Raw genomic sequence first — 14,817 nt, forward strand, 5'->3', positions numbered from 1 at the left:
GATGCAGGGTACATCAAGTTGACTTTGGAGTTTTAATCCGCTGCTTCTGTGGCTGCTGGGAGAAATTTCCTTTTATCTTCTTCGTTTGCACAGCTCCCATGGTTCAGCTTTGGATTTGGCCCCACCTCTGCGTTTCGGTCGCCTGAGGGCGTCTGTTATTCACTCAGGACGGGGTTAAAGGAACAGCTGATTTGGGGGTTCTGGCTCTCTCAGGCCGGGGGAAGGGAAGGGTACAGAGTTTGGGGCGAGCCTGTGGTGGCAGAGGTCGGCGCAATGTTGCACCAGCCTGAGGCGCGCCGTGCGTTCTCCTGGGGAAGTTGTCCCTGGATCACAGGACCCTGGGAGTGGTGGGCTGCATAGGCTCCTGGGAGGGTAGGTGTGGATAGTGACCTGTGCTTGCACACAGGCTTCTTGGTGGCTGCAGTAGCAGCCTTAGTGTCTCATGCCCGTCTCTGGGGTCCGCGCTGATAGCCGCGGCTCGCGCCCATATCTGGAGCTCCTTTAAGCGGCGCTCTTAATCCCCTCTCCTTGCGCACCAGGAAACACAGAGGCAAAAAAGTCTCTTGCCTCTTAGGCAGGTCCAGACTTTTTTCCGGTCTCCCTCCCAGCTAACTGTGGCGCACTAGCCCTGTTAAGGCTGTGTTCACGCAGCCAACCCCAGTCCTCTTCCTGGGATCCAACCAGAGGCCCGAGCCTCAGCTCCCAGCCCCTGCCTGCCCCGGTGGGTGAGCAGACAAGCCTCTCAGGCTGGTGAGTGCTGGTCGGCACAGATCCTCTGTGCGGGAATCTCCCCGCTTTGCCCTCCGCACCCCTGTTGCTGTGCTCTCCTCCATGGCCCCGAAGATTCCCCCTCCGCCACCTGCAGTCTCTGCCCGTGAAGGGGCTTCCTAGTGTGTGGAAACCTTTCCTCCTTCACAGCTCCCTCCCAGAGGTGCAAGTCCCGTCCCTGTTCTTTTGTCTTTGTTTATTCTTTTTTCTTTTGCTCTACCTGGGTACGTGGGGAGTTTCTTGCCTTTTGGGAAATCTGAGGTCTTCTGCCAGCGTTCAGTAGGTGTTCTGTAGGAGTTGTTCCACATGTAGATGTATTTCTGATGTATTTTTGGGGAGCAAGGTGATCTCCACTTCTTACTTCCGCCATCTTGAAGCTCCTCTGTTATACAGTTTTTAATGGTTGCTTTTGATTTACAGTTTTTACAAAATATTGGCTATATTCCCTGTGTTGTATAATACATCTTTGAGCCTGTCTTACACCTAATGGTTTGTGTCTCCCACTCTGCAAACCCGATATTGCCCCTCCCCACCCTCCCCACAGATAACCACAAGTTTGTTCTCTATATCTGTGAGTCTGCTTCCTTTTTGTTATACTCTTCTGTTTTATTTTTTAGACTCCACATATGTGATATCATACATTATTTGTCTTTCGCTGACTTATTTTACTTAGCATGATGCCCTCCAAGTCCATCCATTTTGCTGCAAATGGCAAAATTTTACTCTTTTTCATAGCTGAGTGGTATATATATACCACGTCTTCTTTACTTATATGTTGATGGACACTTAGATTGCTTCCATATCTTGGCAATTGTAAATAATATTGCTATGAACACATTAGGGTGCATGTATCTTTTCAAATTAGCGTTTTTGTTTGTTTGTTTTTGGATATATACACAGGAGTGGAATTGGGTCATATGGTAGTTCTATTTTTAGTTTTTTGAAAAACCTCCATACTGTTTTCCACAGTAGCTGTACCAATTTACATTTCCACCAGCAGTGTATGAGTGTTCCCTTTTCTCCATATCCTTGCCAACATTTGTTATTTGTGTTCTTTTTTTTAAAAAAAATAGCTCATATTTTGTGGGGTGATAGGGATTTAATGCATTTACTATTTGAAGTGCCTCACATAAATGAGGGTGATTTTTTTTTATAAATGTATTTATTTTTATTATTTTTATTTTTGGCTGCATTGGGTCTTCATTGTGGTGTGCGGGCTTCTCATTGCAGTGGCTTCTCTTGTTGTGGAGCATTGGCTCTAGGTGCAAGCTCTAGGGCTTCAGTAGTTGTGGCTTGTGAGCTCTAGAGTGCAGGCTCAGTAGTTGTGGCACACGGGCTTAGTTGCTCCGCGGCATGTGGGATCTTTCCAGACCAGGGCTTGAACCCGTGTCCCCTGCATTGGCAAGTGGATTCTTAACCACTGCACCACCAGGGAAGTCCTTTGTGTTCTTTTTGGTGATAGCCATTCTGACAGGTGGGAGGTGATATCTCATTGTGGTTTTGATTTGCATTTCCCTGATGATTACCTATGTTGAGTATCTTTTCATGTGCCTGTTGGCCATCTGCATTTTCTCTTTGGAAAATTGTCTGTTCAGTTCTTCTGCCCATTTTTAAATTGGGTTGTTTCTTTTTTTGATGTTTAGTTGTATGAGCTGTTTATGTATGTGGGATATTAATCCCTTCTCAGTCATATCATTTCCAAACATTTTCTCCCATTCAGTAGGTTGTCTGTTTGTCTTGTTGATGGTTTTCTTTGTTGTGTAAAAGCTTTTAAGTTTAATTAGGTCCCATTTGTTTATGTTTGCTTTCATTTCCTTTTCTTTAGAAGACAGGTCTAAAAAAATATTGCTGTGATTTATATCAAAGAGTGTTCTGCCTGTTTTTTCCTCTAGGAGTTTTATGGTATATGGTCTTATACTTAGGTCTTCAATCCATTTTGAGTTTATTTTGTTTATGGTGTTAGACAATGTTCTAATCTAATTTCATTCTTTTACACGTAGCTGTCCAGTTTTCCCAGCACCACTTATTGAAGAGACTGTTTTATCTCCATTGTATTGGGTTAGCCAAAAGGTTTGTTTGGGTTTTTCCATAAGATGTTATGGAAAATGTCCATTATATCCAAGACAATCTACAGATTTAATGCAATCCCTATCAAAACACCCATGACATTTTTCACGGAACTAGAACAAATAATTGTAAAATTTGTTTGGATGTACAAAAGGCCCTGAATAGCTAAAACAGGCTGAAGAAAGAAGAACAGAGCTGGAGTGATCATACTCCCTGACTTCTGATTATACTACAAAGCTATAGTAATCAATACAGCAGGGTACTGGCACAAAAACAGACACATAAATCAATGGAACAGGATGGAGAGCCCATGAATAAACCCATACACTTATGGTCAATTAATATAAAACAAAGAAGGCAAGAATGTACAATGGAGAAAAGACAGTCACTTAGGGTCTTTTCTTAGGGGTTTTCTGGGCTCCTTCCTTCATTAATGGACTTCCAGGTCTGTGAACTGACTCAGGTCTGGGCATTGGTTATTGGGTTTTGACTATATTGTGGCAGCTCATTTTTATGCATTTGTTCTCTAGAATAAGAAGCTTTTATTGTTTTGTTGTTATTTATTTTTGTTTTGTGTTTTATATCAAGAAAGGTCTTCATGGTTTGCCCCTACATTTTTGTACTGGGAATCTTGTAACAAGTTAGCACTTATGTATCATATGACTCTTGTGATGGCCTAATAGTCTATTACCATAACCATGTCCACCTTTTCTCATGAAGTGAAAAACTGCTGTTAGACTTCTGTCAACCAAAGATCTGCTCATCAGAGAGCACATTTCCATGGTAGAGTCCCTTGCCCACAGACAATAACACTTTTCAAAGATGCTGGCCTTCTACTTGCCAATCTATTTTTCAATGGTATGGTAAAAGGAGTTTCTTCTGAGCTCTTTTGAGGGCCACAGTGTGTGTGTGTGTGTGTGTGTGTGTGTGTGTGTGTGTGTGTGTGTGTGTGTATTCGTATGTGTGTGAGTGGTTTACAAATTATAAATATTCACCAACATTCTTATCTATCCCAAATCTTTGTATTTCTTCCTGTTCATAATATCAGACAACTTCTTTTACATCTTCATTTGTGGAAGACCATCACTGAATCCAGGTTTCAGTGAGCTAACTGAGCAAAACTTTAAACTCTAAATATTTGACCTAGCATATTGACTCCAGAATCTGTGGTAAGTGCATTCATTTCAATAACAGACCAATCTAAATTTACATTCACTGACCTAAGGACTGTCTAAGCTACTAATGCTGTATAACAAGCTATCCCAAAGTCAGTGCCATAAAACTTTTTTTGGTTAAGCTCATGGATTCTGAGAGTCAGGAATTCAGAAAGGGTATAGTGAAGACAGCTTTGCTCCATGATGTTGGAGGCCTCGGCTGGAGAGATTTGGAAGCTGGAGTGTGGTGGGGAGCTGAATAAAGGCCTACTAACTCACCTGTCAGGTGACTGATGCAAGACTTTGCCCGGGATTTCAGCTGAGGCCATGGGTCCAGAGCCCTGCATGTGACTTCCTCATGTGGTCGCTTGGACTACCACACAGCATGGTGTCTAGATTCTAAGGGTGAGCATTCCAAAGAAAGCCAGGTGGAAACCACTGCCCTTTATGATGCAGCCTCGAAGTCACACAACTTTACAAAATTTCACTTCTGCCACAAGCCCACTCAAATTCAAGAGGAAGGAAAAGAGACCTAAAGTCTTGACGGGAGAAGAGTCAAAGAGGGGCATGTGAAATGGAAGATATTGTTCTGCCATCACTGGAAAATCTATCTACGTCAAGCATGCTGAAAACCCATTCCCACATATATTCCCCAGATTTTTGCTGTTATATATTAGCAAAATCTTGCTTACTTGTGTGTGTGCATGCATGTGTACATTCATGTATGTATGCTTTTTCCTTCCTGGTTTGACTTTGTAATTGGCCCCTGGAAATTTCTAATTATAAGTCTGTAGGCAATGAGGATTTTCAGGGGAGGAGAATGAGGAGAAGTAGATTTCCCTTACAAAGGAATTGCCTCTGTCTAGGCCATTACATACATGGAATTTCACGAAAGACAGGGGCATCCTCATCAGATAGTTCAGGAAGGGCTGCTTCAGCTGGCACAGGGATGCTCAGTGAAACTAGGCAACTTAGGGTACAGTGAACCACCAGACTCCTCCCGTATGTCTCATTCTAATTGTTAGGGGTCTGTGGGGTGGCATTACTCTTCCCTAAACAATAGCTTCATTTTCATATAAGAGAAGCAATGAGACTATGAAATCAGCTGATGTAATCCAACAACCCATAGGATTAACACTGTGTGTTACGTTTTCAGTTGTAACAACACTGTGGCCACATAAGGCATTTTTTTAGGGCATATGTAGCTTTATCATCATAACTTGATCCAGGTCATGGTAAACTTAAGTCCATTTGTGTTAGTCAGAGTTCTCCAGAGAAACAGAAGCAATAGGATCGTGTGTGTGTGTGTGTGTGTGGTTACGTATGCATACATTGACCAAATATCTGGGTACCGTGACCTAGCCTACCTGACACATAAAATTAACCATCACACTTCCTTTTTGTTCCCATAATAATTAGAAGCATCTAGACTTATCTTCAGTCTTTTCTTCCACATGCCTTCCTACCCTAACAAAACTGCAACTATTTGGTCCCTGAAAGTTTTGCATTGATAGGCTCCTCATTCCATATGACCAAGTGATAATATAAGTAACTCTCTCCACTGCTGCCATGGATTCTCGTTGCCTTTTAACCTGACCACATCGAATAAGCAGCCACATATTCTCATTTCCTGAAAGGTTTCTTGTCCACCATCACATCTGCCATTATTTACTGAATTGGTCAGTGTTCTTATTTGCAAATAAAAGAATTCACTCAAGCTAGTTTTTACTGAAATAGATCTAATAAAGGATATTAGGTAGCTTAGGAAGTAACTGGAAAGGCAGAAGAAAACTGCTAAGTTTCCATAAGTGAAGTCTAGAGCCAAACTGAAGAACCAGCCTAATGAGGGACTTGCCCTCATTGCTGCCAGCTCCAGAACCACACAGCAGAACTGGCCTGTGGAGAAAACTCCTGGGTGCCTCCATGGATGGAGGTCTGAAAGTACAATGCTTATGGCATGTATACAAAAGCATAGACTAGGAAGGAACGCTTAATCTCCTTTTATTCTAGCTTGATGGAACAGTCATCCTAAAGTGTTGAACACGTAACCTCAAAACAGTGCAGTGCTGGCAATGATATTTCCAAATAATTAGGTAAGAATATAGGCATTACCTTTCTCTTCATAGGAAGGAATTCCTCTGAATTAAAGTAAGTATTATAGGCCTTCCCTGGTGGCACAGTGGTTAAGAATCCTTGTCCGGGAAGATTCCACATGCTGCGGAGCAACTAAGCCTGTGCACCACAACTACTGAGCCTGTGCTCTAGAGCTCACGAGCCACAGCTACTGAGCTCCCGTGTCACAACTACTGAAGCCCGTGTGCCTAGAGCCCGTGCTCTGCAACAAGAGAAGCCACCGCAACGGGAAGCTCATGCACCACCACAAAGAGTAGCCCCCGCTTGCCACAACTGGAGAAAACCTGCATGCAGTAACAGAGACCCAATGCAGCCCAAAATAAATAAATAAATAAAACAAAGCATTATAACCACTTCTCTAAGCAACGAAATGCTGTAGGTTGTTGTGACAGAAAGGATCCTGAGATGACCCCAAGATTCTGTCCCCTGGTGCACATACCTTCTAAAATTCCCTCCCTTAGAGTGTGGATAGGAGCAGTGAATATGATGGGATATCACTCCTATGATTAGGTTACTAACTGACATTGAGTTATTCACAAGTGAGATTATACTGGGTGGGCCTGACTTATCAAATGAGCTCCTTACAAGAAGGTAAAGCATCAGTAAAATGTTTTCCTGCTGTTTTGAGGACAAGCAAACTGCCAAGTTGTGAGAGAAGGAGGCACATGGCTAGAACCTGAAGAGCCTGGCTGACAGCCAGCAAGTCATGGGGACCTACACTGCAAAGAGCTGGATTTTACCGACAATCCAAGTGAGCTTGGAAGAGGGTCCCAAGCTCCAGATGAGACTGTGTCTTGACGGACACTTCGATTTCAACCTTGTGAGAGCCTGAGCTGATAACCCAGTATGGCTTACTGGACTTCTGACCTACTGAACGTGTGAGGTGACAATGGGTATTGCGTAAGTCACTAGTGTGTGATAATTTATTGTACAGCAATAGAAAAGGAATACAGTTGTGGTTAGGAGCAACCACCGAGAGAATTTTTAATCACATAAAACGCCTCTCCAAATCTCTATTCTTTTCTACAAAAGAATAAGCTTGGCAATCCATCAATAAATCCACTGAACACCTCTCTGCTTCAGGCGTAGGATCCTTCTGCTCTAATGATTTAGAGAAATAAAACCTAGATTTTGAGGTTAGTCAAAAGGCCTGCTTCTAAGTCCCAAGATCTACTACAGAACTCGGCCCATTAAAAATAGTAGCTATGGGACTTCCCTGGTGGCGCAGTGGTTGAGAATCCACCTGCCAGTGCAGGGCGCATGGGTTCGAGCCCTGGTCTGGGAAGACCCCACACGCCGTGGAGCAGCTAAGCCCGTGCGCCACAACTACTGAGCCTGTGCTCTAGAGCCTGCGAGCCACAACTACTGAGCCCGCGTGCCGCAACTACTGAAGCCCACGTGCCTAGAGCCCGTGCTCCGCAACAAGAGAAGCCACCGCAATGAGAAGCCCGCGCACCGCAACAAAGAGTAACCCCCGCTCGCCGCAACTAGAGAAAGCTTGTGTGCAGCCACGAAGACCCAACATCGAAGACCCAATGCAGCCAAAAATAAATAAATAAATAAATTTATATTTTAAAAAAAGTAGCTATATTGCATGAACAAACCATGCAGTTCGGTCAGCTTCTGACATACTTGGATACCACACAGCAGATGATGGCTTGTTCCCTCAAGGACAATGCCACCCTCTTGACCCAGGTGCAGATGACGATGTGTGAAAACCTGTCCACAGTTGAGGGAAACTTTGCCAACATTGATGAACGGATGAAGAAACTGGAAAAGTGAGCACCTTTGGGAAATGGAGAACAGGGGTAATCCCTACCCCTTTGAACCCCATTAACACCTTACACAGGGTTTCCACTTAATCATAACTCTTACATCCCATTTGACACTGGGGGCAAGGGGTTCTTCTTGCATGTGGGGCTTACACTCCTCCTCTGAAGAGTAGTGGAACCTGGGGCATATTAGATGGTGGTCTCCCCTCAGGCCACAGGGATGAGGACATGGGCCCAGCCATATGCCAGCTCCTGTCATCCAGCACAGCTTCTGTGACTGATAGTAACACTGTACAACTGTTTCTGACTATTAAATGTTGTTGTACTCTGAAAAAAAAAATAGTAGCGATTATCACTATCGTCACATGTACATACATATAGGAAAAACTCGTTATTAGTAGTACTTTTCATACTTACTTCAATTCTGTAATTTAGAGGTTCCTATTGCTTCCATTGTTAAAGCTAGAAGTCCATTTACTTGTGTGACAATACTACAGATATTCCTGAGCACAAGAATTCTTCATGCTAAAAATCCCCAAACTTTTTGTACTTCTTGTCAATTTCCACAGGAAAAAGAAAATCATAGTGCATGTCTTCTTTTTTATGTCCAAACTTATTTTACTGAAATAAATGGAGACTGGATGGTTGCATTAGTATTTTCGTCTTAATAACTGGATCATATTTTCAAATGATTGATCTGAATCACCAACAGATGATTTGATTTCAAATATTATTTGAAAATACCTAATGGCTATATAACAGAATGTTTAACCATGCTTTGTAGACCTATCCCAATTTTTAAGCTTCAAGATGTTGAAGTTCTGACTTCACTTAGAAGTCAGAAACTGTACTTGGCTGTGAGTAATGGAAACCAGAAAAACAGAAGCTTAAACAAATGAAGGCTTTTATTTTCTTCACATTACGTGATGTCTGGAGCTAGACAGTACAGGGCCGGTATGGTGGCTCCCTGCTACCAGTACAATCTAGGTTCCTTCTGTGCTTCCATTCAGCTGTCCTTAATGGATGCTTGTTACCTCATGAGCCCAAACTTACGGCATAACTCCTGGCATCACAGCTACTCTCCAGGAAGGAAGAAGGAAAGGGAAAGGGAAAATATTTTTAGCTGAGTCTGGACTGCTTTTAAAGAGGATTCTTAAAAGTCTCACCCAGTGACATCCACTTATACCTCGTTGGTCAGAACACATGGCCACTTCTATGTGTTAAGAAATTTTGTTAGTTTTTGCTTTTATTAGTCACTTTGTTGTCCCAAATAGAAAAAGGTGAGAATGGAGAAAATTATGAATTTTTACCACATATAGCATAGAGGAAAATTAGTATTATTTAAAGAAGAAAAGCAGTTTGGACTGTCCAACTTTGAATTGTCAAGCAACAACACTATTTCAACATTTGCATGGCAGAATTGGATACTGTAAAACAATGTGATAATACAACATGATAATATTGTCTTGACACTAAAAAGTTGTAAAATCTTTGGAATTATTCTAAGAAAGCAGGGAGTTATAAATAAATTCCACTTGAGGAGCTGGCTCATAACTAAAATGATCAAAATCCAATGCAAATTTTGTGGGTTCTTTGTTAATTCTCATTAAGTACATATTTTGAAAGATAAGTATTCACTTTTTTCTAAAACAAGGATCAATCTTAGTATTCCGGCTCTTATGGAAATTTATATGGCAATAAACCAGATGTTTTAAGGAAAAAAAACCCTGTGGAGTGATAACAAACAGATGAACAACATGATGAAAAATTTCAACACAGAGATGTGCTTCATAAAACACGAAGACACCACTTTCCTGAACAGGACACTTGATCCAACTGAAAATAATGTGACTTTTAGGTACAAGCCCAGTAGAGTTGGATAATCTATTTTTACCTGCTGAGGAAGCAGGGTAGTTTCAGTGGAGTATAGTCTCAGGTGGGAGGGAAATGATGAGTGAAATGTGAATGCTCTCACCTCATTAATTATCATCCAGCATACCACCAGCAAAAAGATCTCTAGACGGTGGCATTTTTCATACATACTAAAATATATTTAGTCTACTAACAAGCATGTAAAATATATGTATGCCTTTGGTTTCCTTGCCTGTAACATGGAGAAAGCAATTTTACCTACTTCATATAGTTGTAAGAATTTTAGAAGAGTGAATATGTAAAAATCACACAGAATGGCATTGGAACACAATAAATGCTATATGAGTTTGCTATTACTCGTTATTAAAGTAAATCCAAAAATAGGGTTAGTAACATCCATTCTTTGGATGGAGTTAGCGTAGGTTGTCAAATGGTGATTTATTCTTCCGGTGAGGATGAGGAATGGTGATTTAAAATTAAATTTCTGCCACCCAGTGTGTTTTTTGTTGGCAATGATAAGGTCATTTCACTTTTATTCACTTGCGGGGCTTAGCAGGACTGTTGGAGAAGGATTGAGAGAGGGAGTTACATTCCCTGAGTCAATAAGAATGAGCTCTCATTATCTGGACCCTCATTTCCTCTACTTATTTGTAAAGCCCCTTTTATCCTTGTTGGTTCTAAAAGATTTCTGCCTTTAAGTTTCCCTTCTGAACCTACTAAAGAGAAAGAAATCATTGCTTCCAGAAAATGTGTTATGCTCTTAAGCTCCCAGGCTAAGTGAAGGCTGCTGTTGTGGTAGACACTGATGATCATTGGACAGACAGCATTATCTTAACAGAAGCAAAATTAGTAACTATTCTAAAGAAGGAAACTACAAAATGACATGAAATAAAATGTCACATTTCATACTGTGATATCTCTACTCTCTTAAAAACGTATTCAAGTTCTGACAAAGACATCTTTAGGATGGATGAGGAGAGCTGTATTGTTAGAACACTAGATGCAAGGCTCAGCTCTGCTTCTTACTGATTATGTTTCCTGCAAGAAACTTGGCATCTATGAGGATGGCCACTGTACTCGACAGGGCTCCACCTAAGCGTCTGTAACAAATAGTACCCAACATACGTTGGCTTACACAAAGTAGATGCCGATCTCTTTCTCTGCAGAAGCCCAGAGATAGGTAGTCCACCTTTGGGTTTAAGGTGCCTGCCTTTGTTCTAGCCATGCTATAGCCATCAGGAAGGAAGTACATGGTCAGAAACATACATCAATCTTTATTAGGGCAAACTGAGAAAAATGACACAAAGCACGTTCTCACATTCCATTGGCCAGAACCAGTGGTCACATGACTGCTTCTAGCTTCAGGAATGGTTTCAAGGTAGTGGTCTTTAGCTAAGTAGCCATGTGTACAGGTAAAACTCTATTACTATGGAAGGAGAGGATGGACATTGAAAGATAACTAGCAAGATGCCTTATCTGCTCCACCTACCTCACAGTGTTTGGGAGAGGATAAAATCATAACCAGATAGACAAAGCACGGGACTGGCTTTATCCCATTTTTGTGGTGCCACCAATATGCTACGTGAGCAATCCACTCAGCCTGATTGTTGTGGGTAAAAAGGCATGGACTGCAACAAGGACATTGGGCTAAAGGGATCTCTAATTCCTCTGCATAATTGTATAAAAGGGGATTTTTCTCTTGGGTTGGGAAAATTTTGCAGGTTAGAATGGCTTTAGGAAAGTGACTTTTTGTCTCTTCTTGAGAGTGTGTGCATGTATGTGCATGTGTGCATATTTTAAAAGTGACCCAGAGATTTAAAACATTATGAATCACTATGTTGTACACCTGAAACATATAATATTGTACATTAACTATATACCTCAGTAAAAATAAATACATAAACACAGTGGCCCAGAGACAAACAGGAGTAGAGATAGAGAATAAAGAGGTATAGCTCCACCTTATACTTGCAGAGTGACCCTGAAATAGATAGGATATGGAAGTCTGGAATCTGCCCCAAACTGTCTTCATATCCCCTGCTCTCCAGTGTGGGTGATACTCTCAGAGTGCTGCTACAGACCATGTATCCTATGGACTGTCCTGAGGTACATGCATGTAGGCTGTGTACATGCATGCATGTGTGTATGTGTGTGTGTGTTTGTGTGTGTTGGGGAGCAACGTGGGTGTGGTTGAGACACACTCTAGGGTAAATATAATTGATCTGTGGCATGGAGAGTTCTTATTCATACAGTGAAGGATCATGGAGGGGCTCTCTTTGAAGACCTCAAGAGATAGAACCAAGGCTAGGAACCGGAACCTGTCCATGAGGAAACCCCTATCCTGTGTTTGAAATCCCCTTTCCTTCAACTTTTATATTTGGCATCCAGTTGTAAATCTATTTCCTCTAATTATCCCCTGATCTTCATACAGTCTATTTACATAGTAGCCTGTGTTAATAGTGATGTAAGGAATTAAGGGATGATGAGGTGCTGAGAAGCCCAGTGTTCTGGGTGACACCTTCCTTTGAGGCCAGCGTCACCAACAACAGCATTATTCCAAGGGAAAAGAGTGATCCTCTAGTTCTAAGATCAGCAGAAAAGAAATCAGAGACCAAGGCAGAGGGGTTTGGAGTCAAGTCAGTGGAGAGACAGGTTACAGCTACATGGTTTCTGGAAAGGAAGTCATGAGACAAACCATGAGATTGTCTGGAGACAATCTCCAGATTTTGAAAGATAAATATTTAAATTTTTTTTTGAGACAAAATGGAAGGGGGTTAAATCTCATATACAAGTGGGGAGGATAAGTGTAAATGTTAAAAGAAAGGGTGGTACCAGCAGAGTAGAGGGCTGGGATACTTCCAGGGAGCAGACCCGTGTGTTCCACATATAGTTACACGGACGTGCTGGCAAGTCTAGAGTGGATAAGTAAGTGGGTCTAGCTGATCCTGGAGTCCAGGCCATATGGAGAGGAACAGCATATTGTATGAAGCATATCCATGGTTAGGGAAGGAAACAAGGACCTGAAGGAGGCCCTGTGGGCAAAGAGCAAGTTGCGTGGGAGTGCCTGAGCAAAAGCTGACAGTCGGGCGAGGGAGCAGAGATCACGCTGTGAGTTGTGCTTTCCTACCCGGCTAGTCAAATGTGACATTACAGATCAATGCACCTTCAAAACCTTGTGGTCTCAAAAGTGAATGGAAATTTAATTTTTGGTTGAAGTTTTTCCTTTATGCCAGAGAAATGACATTCCTTGATTATGATGAAAAGAGAAAACTTTCCTGACAATATTGAGATCTTCTCTGGCATAGGTGATGAATGGCCCACATAGGTTTACTCTTTTTTTTTTTTTTTAATATTTATTTATTTGGCTGCGCTGGGTCTTAGTTGTGGCACGCGGGATCTTCATTGCGGCATGAGGGAATTTTAGTTGCAGCATGTGGGATCTAGTTCCCTGACCAGGGATCAAACCCAGGCCCCCTGCATTGGGAGTGCAGAGACTTAGCCACTGGACCACCAGTGAAGTCCCTAGGTTTACTCTTTACTGCCCCTGTGAGAGGACATCCTTGGCCCATTCTATCCAGCAAGGGTTTCCCAAACTTCACTAATCACCTGGGTTTCATCCCAAACCAACTGAATCTGAATCTGCAAAGAAGGGAATCTAAGGATCTGCATTTTTAACAAGGGCTTCTGTGAATTGGTGACCAGGTACATTTGGGAAATATGATGTCCTCCAAGCAGTGGTTAGAATGCTAGTGTGGTCCTGGATGCAGTAAGCAGGTGTAACTCTATGGACTTAGGATGGGATATGAAAGGAGGCTGGAATCCAGGCAGAAATGCAAGTTAAACTGAGATGAGGAATGTAGACATTCTAAAAGTAGCAGAACCACATAAGTAGATTTCCTGGTTCTTGACCTTAGTCATTTTGCTTTCCGGGCCTCATTTCCTCACATGCAAAACGATAGGTTACCCCACTTTTAGAGCCCTGTTGAGAAGGCCCCCTCAGGCTTAATCACAATCTCCTTTTCAACCAAAGCAAATCTGCATGGATTTGCTTTGCTCATCGGGCTTCTATATTAGAGTTCATTTAAATAAATTGTTCAGTACCATTTTTCCAAAGTTTGAAAACTGCTGCACTAAATGATTTCTAAGGTCCTTTCAGCTCTAGGATATAAAGTGTGTCTGCAGCTGCAATGCCAACAACACAGATCATTAGCACAGAAAAGGGCACCAGGGGCCTTAGGAAGCAGGCCACATTTTGAGGCCTAATTTTTTTTTTTTAATATTGACTCCTACTGTTCAAGCCTGCTGGCTTCCTTGTTGTGGGCTGACATTTAACTGGAGAGGAAATAATTGTGGTATCTCCATGAATTTAGCAACTCAACTCAAAGACAAAAATCTACCCCAGAGGTTGTTTGTCATTGTGTAGACAAAATAATAACTGGTTAGTTGTCTGAATTTTCCCTCTTTTCACTGGTTATTTTAGTATCAAGTAGCTATAATCAAATGTTGTAAGTCCTATTGAGTGAGCTGGCGTTAAGACCAGCTGTGCATTTAGAAGCAGATGTAGCCAGTGGCAAGCCAGGTGACTGGTGGGAGAGCTTGTCAGCTGTTTAGAGATGCCACTTCCCCTATCTGGACACTACACACCAGTAAATCTTCAGAAACAAGCATCTGTTTAAAATGCTTACAACCTTTGCCTTTCTACTCACCCTTCAACCCAGGAAAGACTGCTAAGTATATGTGGCAAAACTTGGGTTCAAGTCCAGCTCTGTACTTACTGTGTACTTTGGATAAATCACTTCTTATCTAATGTGGAGGATAATAATATCTACTTTGCAGCACTGCTGTGAGAATTAAATAAGATGATGTGTGTGAAAGCATTTTGCAAATAGCACAAAGTCTTATATAAAGGTGCATTTATCATAATGAATAATGACACCGTATTCGAGAAAACAACATTAGGAAAAAAACACTATTACATTCACAAGCTCTGCAAATGCTTTTATATATAATCAGACAATACGCATCTATTAACACATCCATTTATTCATTCA

The sequence above is a fragment of the Neophocaena asiaeorientalis genome, unplaced genomic scaffold (assembly GCF_003031525.2).
Source record: "Neophocaena asiaeorientalis asiaeorientalis breed wild unplaced genomic scaffold, Neophocaena_asiaeorientalis_V1.1 scaffold188, whole genome shotgun sequence".
NCBI lineage: Eukaryota > Metazoa > Chordata > Mammalia > Artiodactyla > Phocoenidae > Neophocaena > Neophocaena asiaeorientalis.